The following is a 17793-nucleotide window of genomic DNA, read 5'->3' as shown; positions in this document are numbered from 1 at the left end:
ATATTACATCTCATGAGTTTTGACTTGTTTTTTTCAGTTGAATGATATATATATATATATATTTATTTATTTATTTATTGTTTTCATGTTAACTAATGAGATCTCATGACTGACATTTTTTAAGTTTAAAAATAAATAATGGAAAGAAAATTATTCCCAACTAGTCAAATATAATTAAAAATAATAACACTTCCAAGTTTATATGGGTTTTTCAAGAAATATCATATATGTGTGCACATGCGACTGTCAACTCATAAAATCTCATGAAACTTGCCTTTTTAAGTTTAAAAACAAAAGATTCTCAAAAAAAAAAAAAAAAATGTTTAAAAACAAAAGGATAATTACACTCTTCTCCCTTGAAGTTTGAGGGAATAATACTCAATTCCAAACTTGAAGGAAAAAAACAATCCACCCCAATAACATTTGTTTGACCAAACACAATTAACTTATTGTCTTCTTCTTAAAAAAAAAAAAAAAAAAAAATTATTTACTATACCTTTGTCAAAACATCTTTTAATAACCTTTTTTTCCTCTATGACTTAATTACGTGCTTGTCAAATAAGATTTTGAAATTATAAATTTAGAACTAAAAACTAAAATTTGGAAAAACAATAACCATTTTTTCCTTCAACACTTGAAACCCACTGAAGAGGTAAAAATTAGCATGATGAACCTTCACCACGTTGGGCCTGACGAATCCTAGCCCATGGGCCGGCAATAGGTGAGAGCCCAGGGCCTAGCATGACTTAAAATACTTGTTACACACGTTTGAAATCCGGTAGAATCCCAAAGGAAATCAGAATCCTAGTGCAAGGAGAATTCCAGAAGATACACGCATTAATGAAAGACCCTCTCTACAAAGAAATGTCTTGTCCATCACGTTTGAGATTACTTAAGTAGAGTCCTATAAGGAAAAGACTTCTACATCAAGGAAGAAAGACCAACCTTCTACTACTATAAAAGTCCCAATACTCTCACAAATTAAGGTACGCATAATTTCCCCTTCTCTAGCACTCTAGAGTTGAGAATAGTTCTAACTTGACCTTCGAAGGGTGTTTGGCCGGCACCACACCGGTGCCCTCTGTTAGATCACTTCTTTCTTCTTGCAGGTTGTTAGTTCAAGCGTGCGAGGATAGTGTAGCTCACTGGTGATTTTACAGCATCATCAATTGGCACTGTTTGTGGGAAGCGAAGAGTTTAGCCAGACTATCACCTCCCGGACATAAGAGTTGCATGGTACTCACTCGCTCGATGGCTACCACCAACAACGTTCAAGGAGACGAGCCGCCAAGATCTACTGCATTAGAAAGGCAGGTCCAAACTCTTATGGCAGCAGTAGAATGACTCACAAAACAGAACCATGATCTGGAGGAGCAGCTACGCCAAAGGGATGCAGGACATAACGTTCAGGAGGAAAACCAAGAAGGTAACAGTGCCGAACGAAGGGAGCAAGAGAAGCCAGAGGGCAGCAACGCCCCAAGCAGACCAGAGCTGCAAAACATGAGCCTTCCATCTCTCATGGATTCGGCCCCTCCGCCTATTATCGCAGAGATGCAGGCGATGAAGGAGCAAATAGAGGTCATGATGAATGCCTTCAAGGGACGAGTGTCCAATGATCTTGATGACCTAGTAAACAGAACTGACTCACCATTCACTACCTCCGTCAACTCATTCCCCCTGCTACAGAAATTCCGCATGCCCCAAATCGAAAGCTACGACGGGGTCAAGGACCCCTTCGATCATCTAGAGACTTTCAAGACCCTAATGCACCTTCAAGGGGTACCAGACGAGATCATGTGTAGGGCATTCCCGACGACGCTGAAGGGCCTTGCGAGGGTTTGGTTCAGTAGATTGACACTAAACTCCATCAATACTTTCAAGGAGTTGAGCGCCTAGTTCACCTCGCACTTCATAGGGGGACATAGGTACAAAAGGTCCACCGCATGCTTAATAAGCATCAAGCAGTGAAAAGACGAGACGCTGCGGTCCTACATAACTCGTTTCAACAAGGAGGTCCTTTCAATTGACGAAGCTAATGATAAGATACTCGTAGCTGCATTCACTAATGGGCTGCGGAAGGGTAAGTTTTTGTTTTCTTTATACAAGAATGACCCAAAGACCATGACGGACGTACTCTATAGAGCCACCAAATACATGAACGTAGAAGATGCATTGCTAGCCCGCGAAGAGAAGCCCAAGAATTGGGAGAGACAGGAGAACACACGACAGGATAGGGGGTGAAAGGTTGCTAGAACCGGAGATCAACGAGATGAAAGGCGCCCTAGACCCCCCACTGGAAAGTTCACCAATTTCACCCCATTAACCGCCCCGATAGATCAAGTCTTGATGCAAATCAAAGATGAAGGAGCACTAACGTTCCCTGGTAAACTAAAGGGAGATCCCAACAAGAGGCCAAGGGACAAGTATTGTTGCTTTCACCGAGACCACGGGCACGACACAGCCAACTGCTACGATCTGAAACAGCAGATTGAGGCCTTTATTAGACAAGGGAAGCTATAGAGGTTTATCAGGAAGGAAAGAACCGATTCGTCCCAGGAACAGGCCCCACGACGGGAGAACGAACGCCCTAGACCACCTATAGGGGACATAAGAATGATCGTAGGGGGCACAACCGCAGCCGGATCTTCCAAAAAAGCCCGCAAAACCTACCTCAAAATGGTCCATAGTGTCCAACTTACAGGATCCGTACCCAAGATGCTGCGAATAGATAACCCTGTTATCGGATTTTCAGAGGATGATGCTCAGAGACTTCACCATCCTCATGATGACACACTTGTGGTCAGCTTGCAAATAGGGGATTATAACATGCATCGGGTCCTTGTCGACAACGGCAGCTCAGCAGACATTTTGTACTACCCGGCATTCCAACAAATAAGGATTAACAGGGAACGGTTAACCCCAACGAATGCCCCACTCGTGAGATTTGGGGGAAACGAAGGTGTTCTCCTTGGGTGCAATAACACTATCTGTGATGGCAGGTGACTATCCTCAGCAGATCACTAAGGAGGTAACTTTTCTCGTAGTCGATTGCTCGTCTGCCTACAATGCCATCCTCGGGCGGCCCACTCTCAATTCCTGGAAGGCAGTGACTTCAACATACGACCTGATGATTAAATTCCCGATGGAGTATGGGGTGGAAGAACTGCGAGGAAATCAAATAGCAGCACGGGAATGCTATATTGCCATGTTAGAAATGGAGGATCAACAGCAAACAATGTGTATCGGAAAGCAATGAGCACTAACAGAGCTGGTTGAAGAGCTGGAAGAAGTGAGACTTGATGACACATGGCCTGAACGGACGACTAAAATTGGCACACTAGCTAGTTGGCCGGTGTGCCAAATGCTCACGACTTTCCTCACAGATAACCAAGACCTGTTCACCTGGAGTCACGAAGACATGCCAGGAATCGACCCCTCAGTCATGGTCCACAAGTTAAATGTGTCGCCCTCATTCCCTCTAATCTGGCAAAAGAAATGAGTTTTCGCTGAGGAGCGAGACAAGGCCATAGCTGAGGAAGTTCGAAAGTTACTAGAGGCAGGTTTCATCCGGGAAGTATATTACCCCGATTGTTTGGCAAACGTCGTCATGGTTAAAAAGGCCAAAGGAAACTGGAGGATGTGCATAGATTTCACGGACCTTAACAAGGCTTGCCCTAAAGACAGCTACTCATTCCCACGGATAGATACCTTGGTAGATTCGACTGCGAGACACCAGCTCCTAAGTTTTATGGATGCTTTCTCAGGCTACAACCAGATCAGGATGGATGAATCTGATCAAGAGAAGACCTCCTTCGTTATAAGTCAGGGATTATTCTACTACAATGTGATGTCTTTCGAACTCAAAAATGCTGGGGTAACATACCAAAGGCTAATGAACAAGATGTTTGCACATCAGATCGGCAGGAATGTACAGGTTTATGTTGACGACATGTTAGTAAAAAGCCTGCATGAAGTTGATCACCTAGACGACCTCAGGGAGACATTTGACACACTCCGATCATTCAACATGAAGCTGAATCCAAACAAGTGCGCGTTTGGAGTGACAGCTGGGAAATTTTTGGGCTTCATGGTGTCTCAAAGAGGAATAGAGGTCAACCCAGAGAAGGTACGGGCCATAATGGAGTTGGAGCCACCAAGCACGATTAAGGAGGTCCAAAGTTTAAACGGAAATATTGCAGCCCTAAACAGGTTCGTCTCAAGGGTGACGAACAGGTGTCTACCATTCTTCCGCACTCTAAGGAAATCATTCAAGTGGACGGATGAATGCCAGATGGCATTCAACGACTTAAAGGCATATCTCTCATCTCCACCGTTGCTTAGTCCATCCATGCCGGGAGAAGAGCTTTACCTATATTTAGCTGTTTCACAAGCTGCTGTAAGCGCAACTTTGGTAAGAAAGGAGGATGGATCCTAGAAACCAGTCTACTTTACTAGTCGAGCACTCTGAGGGGCAGAAGAGAGGTACCCTCAGATGGAGAGGTTGGCTTTCGCATTGATAATCACGGCGCGAAGACTTAAGCCATACTTCCAAGCGCATACCATCGTTGTCTTAACGAACAAGCCATTGAGAAAAGCCATGAGTAGCCCAGAAGCAGCAGGAAGAATGGCTTTGTGGGCAGTAGAGCTGAGCGAGTTTGACATCCAATACCGCCCGCGGACGGCCGTAAAAGGGCAAGTAGTAGCTGACTTCATCGCCGAGTTCACTCTCAGAGACGACCAGGTGGCGAAAGAGAAAGGACAATGGAATATCTATACAGACGGATCTTCGAATAGACGAGCCAGAGGAGCCGGCGTAGTGATCCAAACTCCGGAGGGAGACAAGATCCAATGTATGATCTGACTAGATTTCCCCACAACCAACAACGAGGCAAAGTATGAAGCCTTGGTGGCAGAGCTAGACCTCGCAAAGGCTGCGGGTGCAGAAAACATAGTTGTACACTACGATTCACAGGTGGTAACGAATTAGATCAATGGCGACTACGAGTGCAAGAACGATAGAATGAAGAGGTATTTAAAAGAAGTAAAATACCGAATCAGCAACCTCGAAGTCAAATTCATTCAGATCCCAAGGGAAGAAAACGAATGTGCCGACCATCTAGCAAAAGCTGCATCAACCGAGTTTATGCTTGTCCCCGAACAGGTATTATCATTCGTTCAACTCTCCTCACTTATCGATGACAGAATAAGTATGCAGGAAGTAGACTTTGAATGCAATTGGACTACGCCATTGATATCATACCTAAAAATTGGCGTGTTACCGGACGAAAAGGGCGTCGCAAGAAAGTTGAAGGTCCAGGCATTACGGTCTGTGCTGATGAAGGACGTCTTATATAAAAGAGGGTTCTCTCAACCGTACCTGAGGTGTTTAGGCCAAGAGGAAGCAAATTACGTAATAAGAGAAGTACACGAAGGTATCTGCGGAAACCACTCAGGCGCACGATCATTAGTACATAAGTTGATCCAAGCAGGATACTACTGGCCTACAATGCTAAAGGATGCGCAAGCTTATGTCCAGTCCTGCGATAAGTGCCAGAGGTTCAGCAATTTCATCAGACAGCCGTCCGAAGAACTGACCCCTATGACAGCACCCTGGCCGTTCGCACAATGGGGACTTGATATCATGAGCGCATTCCCGACGGCGATCCGGCAACTAAAATTCCTAGTAGTTAGCATAGACTACTTCACTAAGTGGGTAAAAGCGGAAGCCTTAGCCACCATCATGGAGAAGAACATCCGAAATTTTTTTTGGAGGAATATCATATGCAGGTACGGGATACCAAAAGTATTGGTCTCTGACAACGGTAAGCAATTCGACAACAACGAGTTCAGAGACTTTTGCTCGGAGCTAGGGATCAAGAATCACTACTCGTTGCCCGCATACCCATAGGCAAATGGGCAATTCGAAGTCACGAACCGGTCCTTGCTCAAGATAATCAAGACCCAGCTCGAGGGGGCAAAGGGTATCTGGCCGGAAGAACTACCGAGCGTCCTATGGGTATACCGGACCACGGCAAGAACACCCACTAGAGAAACACCATTTCGACTTGCATATGGAACTGAAGCTGTCATTCCCGTAGAAGTGGGGCTCACGAGCTACCGAGTGGAGAGCTATGACGAAGATAAGAACAAAGAGGCCATGTGCCTCCAGCTCGACCTAGTGGACGAAGTTAAAGCGGCAGCAGAGCAGGGAGAGCAGGGGTTGGTGCGTTATCAGAATTTCATGGCAAAACACTACAACACCAAAGTGAGGCATAGGGACTTCCAGGTCGGTGATCTTGTACTATGGAAAGTAATGGGTGCCGCTAGAGATCCTTAGCAAGGAAAGCTCAGCCCCAACTGGGAAGGACCCTACAGGATCGCGTCATGGCAGAGGAAGGGGACCTACCACCTCGAGACAATGGACGGACAAAAGCTACAGCACCCATGGAACACAGAGCATCTACGGTAGTACTACTAGTAGAGATAATATGAAAGATAGCGATGATCCCCAATTTCCCAGTTTATTTAATTTTATTACTAGTTTTCCTTTAATAATTTTGCTACAATATTTTGCGCATTTTTAAGCCCAAAGGGGCAGGTACTTTTCCTACAAATGCATTTTCTTTTTAAAGAGGAATTATTCAGACACAACCGTGTTTTTCTACTTAAATTCTCAAAAAAAGGACGGATAAGCGTGGGTGCAGATGACTACCAAAGTCCACAAAGTGGACGGATCACCCATAGGGTGAGAATATCTACAAAGTCCACAATGTGGACGGGTCACCCATAAGGTGAAAATATTCATAAAGTCCACAAAGTGGACGGATCACCCATAAGGTGAAAATATTTACAAAGTTCACAAAATGGACGGATCACCGATAAGGTGAAAATAGTTATAAAGTCCACAAAGTGGACGGATCACCCATAAGGTGAAAATATTCATAAAGTCCACAAAGTGGACAGATCAATCATAAGGTGAAAATATTTACAAAGTTCACAAAGTGGACGGATCACCGATAAGGTGAAAATAGTTATAAAGTCCACAAAGTGGACGGATCACCCATAGGTTAAAAATATTTACAAAGCCCACAAAGTGGACAGATCATCCATAGGGTGATAATATCTAAATACACAAAGTGGACAGATCACCCAGTGGGTGGAAATACCTACCAAGCCCACAAAGTGGATGGATCACCCATGGGTTGAAAATATTTACCAAGTCCAAAAAATGGACTGATCATCCTAAGACGGGCAGTAGTCAAAGCTCATAAATAGACGGATGAAAATAAATTTTGCCAAGTAGGCGAATCGTCCCTGACGTGAGAAAACTCCTTAAGTCAATAAAAATAGACGGTTAGAACGAAATCCACAAAATAGACGGGTAGTCCCAGACGAATAGCATTTAATATACAAAAACCACCAGTTGGGTGACGACTAGCCCATAAAGTGGACGAATGACAATAAATTCTAATTTGACGGACACAAACCCATCAACTGCACGGATCACCCTGTTAGGTGAAAATTTCAAAGTCCACAATAAAGGACGAGATAGGTTACCTAAATATTCAAGTAGGACGGATTGTCCAAAAACAAAAACTATACAAGTCCATAAAAATGGCCAATTCTCCGTATAATGAACAACTTGAAGAGGACGGATATTTATGCATCATTCAAATAATAAAGATTGATATAGCAAGCATAAAATTGTAAAATAATGCAATAATGACAGATAAAACCCTCAGAGGGTAATTGTTTAATACACAAAATTAAGGACGGATCGTTCTCAAAAAAAAAAAAAAAAAAAAAGCAATCTACATTTTCAGGTCGGCATCCTGAACATTTTTTGCTGGAGCTGATTCTCCGACGCCTTGAACTGCCTCCTCAGCAAAGAGGTCGTATGTGTTCTCTGAGGTGATGGGCAAATCAGACGTCTGGTCTTGGTCATTAATATTTATCATTGACACATCCAGTTCAAGGTAGGCTTTCTTAACTTGACGGAGCACGTCATCAAAACCTTGAAGGAACGAGCCCCCTAGCTCACCTAATAAAGCGTCGGAATCACGGTATTCTCGGACCGCTACCTCCTTAGCCTGATGGAGCTTTTCCTTCAAGTCTTGGATTTCCTTTTTTTGACCTCCAGGGCCTTCCCCACCTCATCCGTCTTTTGCTCAAGCTCTTTCCTTACCTGTTTTGAAAGGTCAAACTTCTTCTCCATAGTGAACTTCCACTTGCTAAGTTGACTCAGCTCACCCTCCGTCTGCTCCGCCTTTGTTCACACACGTTCCAGGGCCGCCTCACGATTAAGGCACCGATTCATTAGGCCCTTCATCATGACCAAAGACTGGAACAAACAAGTTAAGAGTGTTAGACAAAAACAAAGTAGAGTGGACGGGTGTAAACCGACAGACAAACATTACCTGTGCAACAGCAAAGAGACCTATCTCCCCCATTGCCTTCGTCGAGTGATTACCCAAATCCTCGTAATCCTCAGACGAGATTATAGAAGAAAGCTTCTCCAGGGTGAATTTGGAGTCGTCACGAAGGAGAGGAGGAGGCTTCTCTTGGCTTGTGGACGGGGCCTTCATCAAACCTTTGCCTGACCCATGCTTTAATGGGGTGACGGTCTTCGCACCTTCAGCCATTAACCCGACGACGGGTTCCAAAGAGACTTTCTGCTGCTTAAGTGGACGGTTAGACTTGGACGAAGGCTTTCTTTTTATCGACGAAGCCGTCCCCTTAGGAACCACCTCGTCGGACTCTTTTCTTTTGGCAGCCTGTGCCTTTATCAGAGCCCTCCTCTTAGCATCGTCCATCTCTGCAAAAAAGGACAGATAAAGTTATTAACTAAGTTGAAGCCGTTTATACAAAATGAAGGTTGACGGACTTACATCTGTGAATTCTTTCGTTATATCTGACGGCTTCAGGAGTGGGTTCAGGACCGTCACAATACCAGTGAATGGTGTTTGGATTTACCAACTTCGCCCAAGTCCTTTCTTCTGGCTTGGTCTTTTGAAAAATCTTCTCAAGGAAACTAAACTCCTCAATACTAACTTGTGGGCACCGTCTACCTGCAGAAGAAATGGACGGTTAGAAGAAAGAATCATAACTGACGAATATAAAAAGAATTTGCAAATTAGGACGGATGCATACGAGATGAATGTAATACTCCCCAAGTTGTGTCGACGGGCATATACTACGTCTCTCCTGGACGGCTCATCTACTCGTCACCCTCTAGGAAGAAGTAACGACTCTTCCAGTCTCTATTTGAGTCGGGTGTTTCAAAAATGACCTTCAACAATGGGCTCCTACTGGCAAAACTATACATTCCCCTTGACCTGTCAATTTCGTCTGGACGGTAGCAATGAAGGAATTCACGCACTGTCAGCCTCCTAACACCATCTGTCATAGCACCATAGAGAATCTTCATTGCTATGAAGACCCTCCAGGCGTTTGGGGATATCTGGGTGACAAACAAACCCAAATATTTTAAAAGTTCTCTATGTAGGTTATTTAGCGGAAACCTAAGTCCCGCCTTCAACATCTGTTCGTACACTCTGACACCTTCTACCCCCTCATACTAACATTTCTCTAATACGTAGGGTAGACGGATTGGAATGTAGTCCGGAATTTGAAAGTTAGCCCTAAAAGTGCTGAAATGTTTCTCCTTGATGATGGATGTGAATTTATGCACCGTCCACTCTGGTAGCATGATGAACTCTCTAAGTCCATCAGTACCGATGACGGATCCCAATGGTTGATCCTCGTAGTCATCAGACATATCTTCTAGCTCAACCATCTCCATATCCTCATTTGTTGAGGACGAGGAAGAGGCGGACAGACTTTTCTCTTCGTCGGGACTTTCTGGGTCTTTATGACCGAATGGGTATACTTCCTCGTATTCCGCCCCGTCACGAACTACTGACTGATTACTTGACGCACTAGACACTGCCTACAATTGACGACAAAACCTAAGACTGACGGATCTAGTAGTGTTGACAGGTGTGTAGGTCTAGCAAAATGTAAGCATAAAATGCAAGACTTGTAAAAAATAATAATAACAATACTCACCGTTCTCTGAGTAACTGAAGGTCGACGGTTGTATAGTTGATGTGTACAGATGTTCGACGAAGTGCTCTGACAAGGTTGACGATGGCGCTCTGACAATATATTTTAGCTGAAAAGTGTAGAAATGAGGGAGGAGAAGTATGTTATATATATGTGAAATGCACGGAAGACGAAGCAACGCTTCGATCTAGTACAAAATCCAATCAAAAAGTGACACGTGGCATGCCTCATAAATGCTCGACAACCTATCAACAAATGATCGCAATTCGTGTCCTCTTGAAGAACCGTCGACTTCAAGGATCTTCAACCGTCAACTTCAATAATCTTAAACCGTCAACCCTAAATAATCTTGGACCGTCAACCCCAAATAATATTGAACCGTCACCCTACTGGTCCGTCCACCTAAATCATGACGGACCATAGGGTGAAGGGGGTAGCTGAAGAGGTAAAAATTAGCATGACGAACTTTCACCACGTTGGGCCTGACGGATCCCAGCCCATGGGCCAGCAATAGGTGAAAGCCCAAGGCCTGACATGACTTAAAATACTTGTTACACACGTTTGAAATCCGGTAGAATCCCAAAAGAAATCAGAATCCTAGTGCAAGAAGAATTTCGGAAGATACACGCGTTAATGAAAGACCCTCTCTACAAGGAAATGTCTTGTCCATCACGTTTGGAATTTCTCAAGTAGAGTCCTATAAGGAAAAGACTTCTACATCAAGAAAGAAAGGCCAACCTTCTATTACTATAAAAGTCCTAATACCCTCACAAATCAAGGTACACATAATTTCCCCTTCTCTAGCACTCTAGAGTTGAGAATAGTTCTAACTTGACCTTCGGAGGGTGTTTGGTCGGCACCACACCGGTGCCCTCTGTTAGATCACTTCTTTCTTCTTGCAGGTTGTTAGTTCAAGCGTGCGAGGATCGTGTATCTCACTGGTGATTTTACGGCATCATCACCCACAATTAATTGAAATCTGAAGAAGGATCATGAAAATAAATATGTGTAAGATAAATAAAATTTGAATAAAAAAAATTCAAAACTAAAAGAATGGATATATATATATATATATATATATGTGTTATAGCATTAAAAGTAGGAGATCATGGGTTTGATATCTGTCATTATTTTACCTCCTATTTAAAATGTTAAAAATCTTACGTGTTAATTGGACTTTCACTTATTAAGGAAAACTTTATGTCTATTCGTGAGGGGGAGTACTAGAATTATAGTTAAGTGGTTAAATTTACCATTTCATAATAATTTAAATTTTTGGAGAATAGGTAATTTAACAAAAAAAACTAAATAATTTATATATATAATTTTTTCATATTTTCAAGAAAATAAAAATATTTATTGTATCATATTATTAATTTAAAATTATTTGATTTTTTAATCTAAAATCTAACATACATACATTATGAGTAACATTTAAATCTAATCATCCAAATTATTACAAATATTAATATAAATAAATTCAAAATTATAATAAAAATCCAATTTTTTTATGTTTAATATAAATATAAAACATTAAACTAGGAAATATTCATTTTTATAATATATATATAATAACATGAATTGGCATAATATACAATTATAGTACCAATAAGAGTATTAAAATTAATTCAAGCTGAAGTATTTATATATAAATATTATAAGGAGCATATATATTTAATACATGTTTTATACTTTTAATCATAGAAAATGTATATATATTTTAGAATTTTTTTTTTTTGGTACTAACGAAAGTTTTTTTTTTTTTTTTAATAAAAATATATAGACGCATGACATTTATTATATTTGGTATATATTTATAAACAAAAGTTTTTGTTTTTATATTTTACTAACTGTAATAGCAATTGGGACCGTATATAAGAGAATGTAGCTACCCCTTGTTGTGGTGTCAGTCATCTATACATCTCATGTAGAGAATGTATATATATTTTGATTTTTTTTTTTTAAATCTAAAAATGAACCTCCGACTCAAAAATTAAAACACTCTAAGAAGCTTTCATCAAATGAAAAATTCAATACTATTTTTCTTTTTTGATAACCAATACTAATTGCACTTTATTTATTTATATTTTTAAATTTGTTAACCAAAAAGGGGTGACTATTTTGTAAAGTGACTATAATAGCATTTGTCGCTGAGGAACCAATATTTATTTGAAAGAGAATAGAATGGAGATGAGATAGAGAAAATAGGACAAAAAATTTGAGGAGGGGAGTTGGCCAAAATTAGTTAATTTCGGCCAACTCTACTATATTCCTCTTCCCTTCCACTCCATCCAAACTGGCGACATTTAATGGGTTCAACCGTAGATTAACCTCACCCTTAATAATTAAGGTCTCACATGCAAGTGCATGTGACTAAAAACTAAGATGAGTCACCAAGTAAATTGACAACCTCAAACAGGAGATTTTAGAGTTTGATCGTTGTTGCGTAAAGTATTTCTTTGGATCCTCATTAAGAGTTGTGATTATTTTGTTATGAAATGCAAATATGTACTAAGAGTAATTTTTTTGTGTTGGAGAGAGAGAGAGAGAGAGAGAGAGAGAGAATCCTGAAATAAAGGCTAATTATTGTTGCATAAAGCTATATACACACCAGTACATATAACTTGTGAAATCGTGTTCTCGCAACACGATTTCAATTATAATTATTAAATGGTGAAATCACGTTTTCAAAATACAATTTTACAATTTCAACTGAAATTATTTTTTCAAAACATGATTTAGTACCTGTTTGGATACAGCTAAAACAGACCCAGCATCTGCGTTTCAGTGTTTTCCTTTTTTTCTTTTTTCTTTTTTTTTTAAACGTGCACTTTCCTTTTTTTGCTTTTCCAATGGATCCCGTGCACTGTTCACGGGACTCACAAACCTCTTTTTTCCACAAAATTTTCATTAAAAATGGGTCTCACAGCACCATTCACACATTTAAAAATTATTTTGCTACAATGTTTTTAGTTTTCAGTTTTCAGCAAAATAAACGGTATTCAAACACATCCTTAAGCCTTTTTGTGTATGTACAATGTGTGTAATAATCATTGCTTTAATATATATATATATATATATATATATATATAAATGTTGTCTTTATTACATAATTAAGTTTGCACTGCATGCTGTTAATTTTTTTTTTTTTTTTTTGAGAGAGAGAATTTCAACTTATGACGTCTGCTCCTAATGATAATTCTTTATTATCAGACCAAGACATCAATCAATTTTTGGTATAGGCAGAAATTGAATCTCAAATCTCTTATACAACTATCAGAGACTTTACCAATTGAACTAACTAAAACTCACACATGCGGTTAATCTTTGGTCCACACCGAAAGCAGAATCTGACTTTTGATGTCAACTTCATAATCCATGAATACCATTATGTGTGAACTTGTACGTGAACTTCTACGTAAACTTACGCAAATCAACGTAGTACTTGTGAAACCACCGTTTCATTATCTTGACTTGTTTTTTTCGCTGGTTGATCAACCACTCTGGGTCGGCCGACCTTGCAGGCACTATGTCAAGGCAATGAGACCCTGCAAAAATCAACTTTATATTAGTAAACTTGTTCTTCAATAGAGGCAGCAAGCAAAAGATAATTATTTAGACATTTTTTTGGGTCCAAAAGTTCAGTGGAGTTGTTATGACCCTAAATTAGTGTAATGATTCCGAATACACTATTCTTTTCATGTTTTAAATGTCGACTTCTCATTTGAAATTGTGAACATAATGTTATTATTATGAATTACCTTCTTTTGTATACACAGCGAGTATGGTGTCTGATATGTCCTCCAATATCCTGAAATTAGCATATATAATAATAAGATCACTGTAAGTGCAAGCTAACTAAGTACTACAAAATTAGATTATATATTTTTTGAAAAGTTACCCTGCACTGCTATAAGGGTCACGGAGGCCATTGGAGAAGATGATGTTTCTACCAAACTTGTGGAGAACCCTTTTTATATGCTGCAATTTTACAATGAAAAAAAAAAAAAAAAAAACATGTACATAATTTTTACATCACTTATACAGAGAGAGAGAGAGTAGCCTTACGTGACCACCAAAATTAGTTGTCATCCAATGGGGCCTAGGTTCCACTCCAAATTTACTCACGCAGTAGTCCCTATATTCTTTGTAAACAAATGGTGATGCAGGAAACATGGTGTCATTCGGGCCATTCCCAATTGGTATAACCAAATCACTACATGTCTACAAAGGCCAAGGAGAGTTTTAATTACAATAAATTTTTTTAATTGTTAAAGCCGTGAAATTGATTAAATTTATAAATAAAAAATAAAAAATAAAAACATTGATAAATGCATGTGCAGTACCTGCCAGTCCCAACCATCCAGTGTTTCTGATGAAAAGAAATCACCAAAATCATAGCACTTTCTATTTTCCCCGTGATAAGCAACAATTCCGGAGAAAATTCGGCCAAGAATGTCGGTTCCATTGGCTCCTCCGTCAATACCTTTGCAGACAGTAGTCACTGGATAGTCTGGAGGACTATCATATTGAGCCGCGGATGAATACAGACTGTTTAAGTAACCCTTTAAGTTGGATGCCTCCTTCAATGGCCTAATGGAAAAAAAATGTAATATGACAAATAAAGAGCAATATAATTAAAAACTATGCGTTAGTTTATTAATACAAGTTTATAAGATGAAAAGTACTAACGTTTTCCTAGGAGAAACAAAAATATAGTCCAATAAATCAGCAGAAATTGTAGTTCAAGGTTAACAAACAAATGGGATATGAAGACAAATGAAGAACTCAGTATTATTACTTGCAAAGTTTGAATTTCTTGCTGAGTTCGGAAAGACCATTGGGTTTAGCAGCAACTCTATCGATCTCAGACCATGACTGTTTTATGGTATTATAGCAGCTCAAACTAGCCTCCTGCAATATCCATAATACAAGCAAAGTCAACTGTTTTTTTTTTTTTTTTAAGATAATTCAATTGTTACGGGTAGGAGAGGGAGATTTGAATTATACATGGTTCTCTTTATAAAAAAGTCCAGACTATATAATATATATATATGTCACTAAGCTATAAGCTTCGTGACATAAAGCCTTTTATACATAAGATACAGTTACCACCGTGCTGCCACGCACCCTTTGCATAATATCATCTCATAAGCACAAGCATTTGTGGGATGGAAATGCAAGAGTCAAGATTCATGTCTTCAAGAAGAAGTTTCAAATTCATATACTTAGATTAGGTTAAAGCAGGATTTCTATCACAAAATATAAGGTATGGTTAAAAATATATAGAATATAAATTATTCATTTTAACCTGAAAGTCCTTGGTAACAACAACAGGATACGAATCATGTGGTACAAGGTCCTCGAAGTAAAGAATGGGTGCTGAAGAGGCTACTGCTCCCATTGCAATATGAGGGTAGGCGGAACCATGCCGCAAGCACTGTTAGAAAAATAAAAAAGTGGAAAACATTACGATGTGAGATTAATATGTGAAGTTTAGTTTGAGTGAGATTTACATTTCTAATCTTCATAAGAGACTTACTTCCACTATAAGATCCTCCAACCACTATAACTGGAGAGGAATCAGCTGATAAATTTTTCTTCAGGTTCATAATTATTTCTGCATAATCTGCTATAGCTTGAGCTGAGTTAAAGTACCCGCGAATGGTAGCATTTTCCAATGCTTCCTCTTTTGTAAATCCATGTGGGATTGATTGTCCGTAGAAACGATGCTGCAAGAAAAATGGTCATTAAGCACAACTTTAAAATATATTTCCATGATGGGATTGCCATCAGTGAATTTGTTCCGATAAAGTAAGAAAAAAAAATGAAAGTCAATAAAGGTACAATGTTGTTATTTTTATATAATTAATGGGTCCGGTTAATTAATCATCCATTCTAATAAATTTTTTTATGAAATATTAAAAAATGTGTCAAAAAAGTTAGTTAGTTTTTCTTTTCTTTTTTATAAAATATTTCTTAAAATAGTTATTTAATAAATGTCTTTAGTAAAGTCTATAATTAATTAAATAATTATTAACAATAATGAAAACATATAGTTAATGTAGTGAATCTAGTGATTAATACAAGTAAAGATAGAAATTCCATCTCTATATATGGAAAGTCCCACATGATTTCAGCATCATTCTTTTTCTTTTCTTTTTTGGTTTTTTCATTTGCATATGATTCTTACTGATATATTTTTACATGTAATATTTTAGGAGTGGTTCTTGGCTTCTAGCAATCCTGTTATTCTCATAGCTAGCGATTCTTTATTGTGTGTAAGTGTAACTATTTATACACACACATACAAAGCCAGCCATATGAATCAAGTTTACTTAATTAATTAACAATATGTTTATACTCACCTCTATGTACAGCTCCAAAGCACCAAACCTGCGAACATTGTCTGTCATGAATCCTATAGAACCAATATCATCGTCCAGGGAAGACTCCTCTCCAAGATATGCAAATATGGGAGCAGCCACCTTGGCGCCACGCCAATGCTTAAAATTCACGACATATCTTTCCCGATACGTGGTGTAGCTTACAGGCTGATAGTTGAAGTGATCGAGCGTTTGGTCATAATAGAATGTTTGATAATCTTTGTTTGAGTCAGATGCAACTAGATATGGGTTGTATACACCATTGTTTGCCCTTTTGTATCCTCGTAGTGCACCGAGCCTCGGTCTCCATGGTGGTGAAGCATAGGTGAACGTAATGAAGAACAAAAGAACCAAACATGGAAGCCATAGAGCTCCCTGGAATGATCTTGGAGCTCTAATGGCCATGATACGTAGAAGAACCGCACGCAATGATTGAATGGGAAACTTGTTGTCATATTTATGAGGAAAAGAACTATTTTCATGTAACTAAATTTGAGTTGATCCCAAAATAATTGCAGGATTTTTGCATTAAAAGTCGTCGTTATCTATTATAATTAGCCCATTGACTTTGTGTTTTTCTAACTAAAATAGCGATTGGAAATTTGGAATGGATGGAGAATCTTTTATATATATATATATATATATATATATATATTTAAAAACCGAGCCTCCAACTTAAAAGTTAAAGCGGCTTTAAAAATTCAAAATTACTTTCTTTTTTTTTTGGTAACCAATGTTAATTTGACTTTATTTTATTTATATTATATTATATTATATATATATTAATAGGCAAAGCTCAAAAAAAGTCTAATTAGAATCTACAATTGGACTCCAATTTAGTCCAATTTAGTGACACCTATGTCCATTCTATCAAATATATATATATATATATATATATATATATATATTTATATGGAAACCACATTATAATTATCCTTCCAGGCATCTATTCTAATTAAATTACTTATATATGGTGGGTTCCAATTGAGCTCAACTGGTAAAATCTCTAATGGTTGAATAAATCCTCGTCTATACCAAAAACCGATTGGTGTCTTGGTCTGATGATAAAGAGCTATCATCAAGAACGGACGCTATAGGTTAAAATTCCCTAAAAAAAAATTAAAAAAAAAAAAAAAATCACTTATACATATAAGACCCACCAAGACCTGGATCACCTCCCCTATTGAACCAACTTTTACGCATATCATAAAACCAAAATTCAGGTATTCATTTGTATATAGCTTCACTCACCTTTTCTTCCTCAAATCATACAGTTGTTTCGCAAATCATCAAACCTGCCTTTTCTTCCCCAAATCAAACGGTTTTTTCATAGATATGAAAA

At 38.9% G+C, this 17793-nt stretch overlaps 1 pseudogene; it reads right to left on the bottom strand.

Moving 5' to 3' along the window:
• Positions 1–10924: 10924 nt before the first annotated feature.
• On the bottom strand, positions 10925–16870 carry LOC115988011 (annotated as a pseudogene).
• Between the last annotated feature and the right edge of the window lie 923 nt (positions 16871–17793).

The sequence above is a fragment of the Quercus lobata genome, chromosome 4 (assembly GCF_001633185.2).
Source record: "Quercus lobata isolate SW786 chromosome 4, ValleyOak3.0 Primary Assembly, whole genome shotgun sequence".
NCBI classification, from domain to species: Eukaryota; Viridiplantae; Streptophyta; class Magnoliopsida; order Fagales; family Fagaceae; genus Quercus; species Quercus lobata.
This window is presented reverse-complemented; position numbering and strand designations above follow the sequence as displayed.